Consider the following 7307-nt stretch of genomic DNA (forward strand, 5'->3'; position numbering starts at 1 on the left):
CATGTTATGACGGAAGAAATACGTTTTCCCTGTCTGTAAACGTATTTATTTCTGCTTTGTATCTGTATTCGTAATAATTAGACTTATTGTTAGTTCTGAAACTGCATTACGATTCTATTTTTAGCCATTCTCGTGGTGTGGGAGCTGGAAGTTGTGACACAACTTCCTTATTGCTAATCGGACTGACCCTCCACTTTATTCTCCCGTGGCAGAGTCTAGCCTTGGAGGACGTGCAGTTTTCTCATTTAGGACTGAAAATTCAACTCTTTCGCTCCCTTTTCCAAGCATGGGCACAACGATAACGTAAAAAATAACTCGAAACTATAAACATATATCAAAAAGGTGAAAATGTATTCATAACATTTTTTTTTTCCAGACATTCCTAACAGATTATGTACTGAAATAATTCGATATCACAGTACTGCATTTCTAAGTTAAATATGTACTGTTCTGGTATGTACTTGTAAGTTAAAGCACTGGTACCAGTTAACCTAATTTATATGATTACCTATGATCGGCCTTGTGTTTACGTACAGTATTTGTGTGTTGAAGTTTTGCTCAGGAGTACTGTATTTGTGAGTTATAACATTAAATAAACCTTCTAACCACTTAAAGTGCTTTCTAGTGACAGATAACAGCAAAACAACACATTTGGGGGGTCTAGGGAGCAAAATACGGAGTAGTTTAAATACAGTATACGCGATTTCGCACCTAACACGGCACGGTAGGAACGAAACCCACGTGTTCCGTGCGAGTTACCTGTACATGAATATATTGGTAGAGAATAAAGTACTGTATAAAATTTTATGAACTTCAGTGAACACTCTCTCTCTCTCTCTCTCAGCCAGGCACCAGCCAGGCCACCACAGCCTCGCATAAAATGATGGAGCGCACGCATAATTGTGTTTCTCCACGAATTTAGGCAACTATGTGTAGCGTGCCGCATAAAATGACTTAATTTCGCATAAACTGATAACTAACGAATGAATAATTTGCCGCTTGCATAAATGGAGAAATGCATAAACTGAACATGCATAAATGGGGGCCCACTGTACTTTCAATACAGGTGTCATTAGGCTGATGCCAACAGTTTCTCTGACTGCCAACAGGTTTTTTAATGTTATTTTGGGGCATCCTTGAGATATCTGAATAGGTGGCCTGGTGTCACACCAAAATTCCCACGGGACAGTATTTTACTGAACTTACTACATGACTAAAGGACTCATTCCTACCTCACAACTATGGCAAGCTGCAAAACGATGACAATCTGGGCCAAGTTAAAGTGAATGAACAATAATCAATATTCAGCATGCAGTGTTTGGTGAATGTCACATCCATTACTAAATTACATAAGAGTCTGTCTATGGATGTGATAATTACATGTTAACTCCAGGGGACGTAGAATCAGTTCAGTCTAATTTACCATCAAAATAGAACAGAATGTCCCAGCAAATGCCACCATCCAAGTAATCATTGGCCTGGAACATCTTGCTGACCAACTTCATGATGACAGGCTGGCGGTGCTATGCCAAGGTACCAACTTCAAAGGGGGTGTTGTCTGCCTGAAAAAACAAAATAAAATAAATAATAATAATAATAATCTATATACCTCCCTATCTATAGCCAGATGCCTTAACCCCATTAGGGGTGGGAAAAAGTCATACTAATGTCTTCAAAGAGGGTGTCGTCTGCCCTGAAAAAATAGTAGTTTGTTGTTTTGTTTTTGAAGGCTCCAACATGCTTGCATGCATCGGCCTTCGTCACCTAATGGCGGCTCTCCAAGCTGCTCAATCTCTGGCAGCTTCCCTATTCAGTCCCTTAACCCTGGGTCACACTCAATGACCTCATCACAGGTCTTTTTAGGTCTACCTCTTGCAACCGCACCCCCAACATTAACACTTCTCACTTTTTGCACCCAATTATCATCCCCTATCCTCTCCACATGCCCAAACCACCTCAATCTACCTCTCCTCATCACAGCACTAGAACACTCCAGTCCCATCCTACCTCATAACTCTTCCATCATAAACCTAGTCCCCCCAGGCCTTGCACTCAGGGACACACTGCACATCCACCCAACCACTGTCATTTCTGTATGTTTGAACCTGCAAATATCCTCTTCCTTTACTGTCCAGGTCCCACTACCATACAGCATTATAATAATAATAATAGTAATAATAATAATAATAATAATAATAATAATAATAATAATAATCATCATCATCATCATCCAATCCTACGTTGCCCCATGAGAAGCGTAGGAGCTCGGGGCTAGGCAAGTTGGTCCTGGCATTTAAGATGAAAGTGACCAGCCTCACTCATCTGTGAGTAGCATCACGTGAGCAATAAACCCCAACCACCCCTTGGATATAAACCTGCACTGACTCAATCTGATTGGGGTGCCGTAATTACCCACTAAACCACCAGGCACCAAAATAATAATAATAATAATAATCTATATATCTATCTATCTGTAGCCAGATGTCTTAATCCCATAAGGGGTGGGGAAAAAAAAAAATATCAGTAAATACACAAAATAAATTTTTAAAAATGTATACAGCACCATTATCATGATCACCATCACCATCTTGAACTCTTGTCAATTCCAGGATTAACTGGAATGTGCCATATTCAAGAGGGGTTGTGTGGCCTGGGAGAAAAAAAAAAAAAAAAGTGTGTCATCCTCATCATTATCACCACCATCATTTCAAACTCTTTTTGTATCATTATCATCATCATCTTCCCTAATTTTTCCCACCCTCTGTCAATGCCAGGGTTATCTTGAACATGTCTTCAAAGAGGGTGTTGTGTGGCCTGTGAAAAAAAATGTATATCATCAATCATCAGCACCAGCACCGCCACCACCATTATCACAGTTTTTTTTTTTTTCTTCCCCCACCACGGTAAAATAAACTGATGCTTTTTTTTTTCTTTTTTATGCCAGGAAGAAGGAACCAAAGGCCAGGAGCCCACAAACTGTTCCCTTCAAGAAAAAAGGATATTATGTAGGATATTGCCTGTTCATGGGCCCATCCATAAGATATGCTGGGCGTTGCCAGAGCCTTCTGAATCACGGCCTCAGGGGTCACTCACACCTGTCCTCACTGCTCGGAATACAGTCAAGCACACGCAGCTGTGTTTCTCTTGATCCCCACATCATGCTTCTGTCCTCCTCTATCAATTCCAGGATTAACTTCTCTAAGCCAGGTTACAGTGAACATACTACAAGAACTCACCCAAAGATAATGGTATTTCAGATCATGATGTTTTCTGTGACAGCAGCACTGACTCCAGCAGGGGGGTCTTGTTGCAACCTGAAAAGTTGATGATTAGTTGCATGATGGCAATAATATCAATGATGATGCCAATAATAATAATAATAATAATAATAATAATAATAATAATAATCTATCTATCTATTGCCAGACGCCTCAATCCCGTTCAGGGTGGCCACAAACAAATCGCCTCCACGTCACCCTGTCCCCCACCATTTCACTGCCCAGCTCCCAACTCACACCCCCCTCTTTCATATACCTCTCCACTCCATCCCTCCATCTCATCCTCGACCTCCCCCTCCTTCTCCTCCCCTCCACCTCACTCACGTACACTCTCTTCGTCAGTCTTTCACCCTCCATCCTCTCCACATGGCCTCATAACGCTTCCTATCACATCCACATCCACACCACAATGCTCCTTCACTTCCTCATTCGTCAGCCTGTCTCTCCATGTGACTCCACAGGCTCCTCTTAAATAACTCATTTCCACTGCTCTCACTCTTTACTTGTGTCCTTCCAACAACGTCCAAGCTTCACTTCCATACGTTAGAGTTGGTATCACAATACTGTCATGTAGTAACTTTTTCACTTCCATGCTCACTTCCCTGTTTCTTATCACTGCTTTCAAGGAACCATCAACCTTTCTTCCCTGCTGTACCTTTTCAAGCACTTCACCCTCCAAACCTCCATCCTTACTCATCACACTACCCAAGTACTTAAACGTTATCACATTTTCCAATTCCTCACCATCTAACCTCGCTGTACATTCACTGACTTCACCTCTCTCAAAGATCATCACTTTACTCTTCCCTACATTCACCTTTAGATTCCGTTTCTTACACACTCTCCCAAACTCATCAACCAACGCCTTGCAGCTCCCCTTCGTCTTCACTCAACAACACAGTATCATCTGCAAACGACAGTACAGGGAGTTTCCAAACACTATCCTCTCTCACCAGGGCCACTCCAACATCCACTGCCCTACCTTGTACTTCTTTTATTACCCCATCCATGTACAGATTGAACAACCATGGAGACATGACACATCCCTATTTCAACCCAACCTTCAAAGAGAAATATTCACTCAGTTCACCATCCACACGCACTGCAGCCTTCGCACCATCGTACATACTCTTCACAGCATTCAACAACTTCCCATCTACTCCATATACTCTTAATACTTTCCACAATCCTTGTCTATCCACCCTGTCATATGCTTTCTTCAAATCCATGAAAGCCGCATACAACTTCTTTCCCTTCTCTAGAAACTTTTTGGATGGGTCTGTTATGATGTGGCAGGGGTAAACCAGTTCTGCTGTCGGGCCCTGCTGCGGATGTCACTGATTGCATTGCGCAGTTGACCCTTGTGCGGTGTGGTGCGGTGAGGATCTGTCCGTTCTCCCATTTGGGGCTAAGATGTGAATGAATGTGTTTGAATGGATGAGTAAATGGAGAGTGTGTCGTCCTGTCTCGGCTACCTCCCTTTCCTTGGGGGAAGCAGCCTAGGTATATAGATAGATAGAAACTTTTCCACTAAAGATCTAAGAATGAATATCTGATCTACACAACCTCTTCCCTTCCTAAAGCCTCCCTGTTCTTCTCCAACTAATTCCTCTGTTCTTTCCCTAACTCTGTCAATAAGTATCCTACCGTATACTTTTCCTATTACACTAAGAAGCAAATGCCCCTATGATTACCACACACTTCTTTTTCCCCTTTTCCTTTGTACAAGGGAATAATTATACCTGACTTCCAATCCTCTGGGACTCTACCTTCCTCCCAGGCCAATCTGCACAGCTTCCACATCCATTCTACTACTATTTCTCCCCCATGCTTCAGCATTTCACCACACACTCCATCAATTCCTGGGGCTTTCCCCGATTTAACTTTCTTCATTGCTTCCACAACTTCTATCCTACTGATTTCTTCCTGTCTTCTCACCTCCCTCCTTCTCCCAGCCAATCCCCAGCCACTTATACTCGCATTACTTCCATCCTCTATGTTCAACAATAATAATAATATTAATAATAATAATAATAATAATAATAAAAATAATAATAATAAAAATAATAATAATAATAACAATACTGCATCAACTCACCTGCACTCTGCAAAGTCATGCTCTTACAATTTCTGTCCATCTGCTGCAACTGCAGAACCGGTAGGAGCGCAGATAGTCAATGAGGTCTTGTTTGTAGTAGGTAACTGACTGTCCATCTGTAGTAGTAGTAGTAGTAGTAGTAGAAGAGAGAGAGAGAGAGAGAGAGAGAGAGAGAGAGAGAGAGAGAGAGAGGTCCCTTTTGAAGTAGGTAACAGACTCTCCATTTGTTGTGGCTGCACCTTCCTCTGTGAAAGATGATAAAGTGGGTGTGTGTTTATTGTAGTAGTAGTAGTGGTAGAAGTAGTGGTAGAAGTAGTAGTAGTAGTAGTAGTTGTAGTAGTAGTAGTAGTAGTTGTAGTAGTAGTAGTAGTGGTGGTAGTAGTAGTTGTAGTAGTCGTAGTAGTGGTGGCAGTAGTGGTAGTAGTAGTAGTAGTCGTAGTAGTGGTGGCAGTAGTGGTAGTAGTAGTAGTAGTAGTAGTAGTCATAATAGTTGTAGTAGTAGTAGTAGTAGTAGTAGTAGCAGTAGTAGTAATGGTGGTGGTGGTGGTACAGAGAGAGAGAGAGAGAGAGAGAGAGAGAGTAGTAGTAGTAGTAGTAGTAGTAGTAGTAGTAGTAGCAGCAGTAGTAGTAGTAGTTAATAGTAGTAGTAGTAGGAGAGAGAGAGAGAGAGAGAGAGAGAGAGAATGATGACACAGATACTGTTGCTACTGCTGATAATGATAAACGAGGGAGGAAGGCAGGTAATTTAAAGGGGAGAAAGAAGGATGAAATATGACATGGATAATAATAACAATGATCATAATACGAATAATAATAATAATAATAAATAATAACAGTAATGGTACAGTAAAACAAATAATAATAATAATAATAAATAATAACAGTAATGGTACAGTAAAACAAATAATAATAATAATAATAATAATAATAATAATAATAATCGTTTCGTTTCATTTTTAAAGGCTCCAACATGCTTGCATGTGTCGGCCTTGGTCACCTAATAGCGGCTCTCCACGCTGCACGATCCATTGCAGCCTCCCTGTTCAGTCCCTTAACCCTGAGGTCACACTTAATGACCTTGTCCCATGTCTTTCTCGGTCTACCCCTCATAACCCCACCCCCAATATTAACACTTCTCACCTTCCTCACCCAATTATCATCCCCCATCCTCTCCACATGTCCAAACCATCTCAATCTACCTCTCCTCATCACAACACTAATACACTCCAGTCCCATCCTACCTCTCAACTCTTCCATCATAAACCCAGCCCCACCGGACCTTGCACGCAGGGACGCACTACACAACCACCTAATCATTGTCATTTCTTACGTCTGAGCCGACGAATATCCTCCTCCTTTACTGCCCAGGTCTCACTACCATACAGCATTACACTCCTAACACATGCTGCATACAAAGACCCCTTAGCATGTAGGGAGAGCCCTCTTGATGTCAGAAGAAGCAAGAGCTCCCGGAACTTCTTCCAACCACTTCTCACCCTAGCCACAGAGCTAGCTCTAGCCCCACCTCCAGCACACAACATGTCTCCCAAATAACAAAACTCTTCCACACACTCAAGAGATTCACCAGCAAGTTCAATCCTTTCAAGCCTGACAATCTCCACCTGCTCTCCCCGACACGCCGCACACATAAAATCAGCATAATCTCGCAGTCTACCTCTGATACCACTACATCTCTTGTGCACCCATTTATCACAAACACTGCACAAGATAGAATTACTTCCCACACCCTTGTGGCAAACTGCACATGGCCACTCTCCCTCGTCTTTGACAGTACCGCCACCGACTCTAGATATCATCACTTTTGTTTTATCTGCATTTACCCTTAAGCCCTTGTGCCCCATACCATCTCTCCACTTCCTAAACCTTTCCTCCGCCTCCCTTTCATTCTCTGCAATCAACACCAAATCATC

The sequence above is a fragment of the Coenobita brevimanus genome, chromosome 18, assembly GCF_032717465.1.
Source record: "Coenobita brevimanus isolate Jiangsu-jjx chromosome 18, ASM3271746v2, whole genome shotgun sequence".
In the NCBI taxonomy this organism is placed as follows: Eukaryota; Metazoa; Arthropoda; class Malacostraca; order Decapoda; family Coenobitidae; genus Coenobita; species Coenobita brevimanus.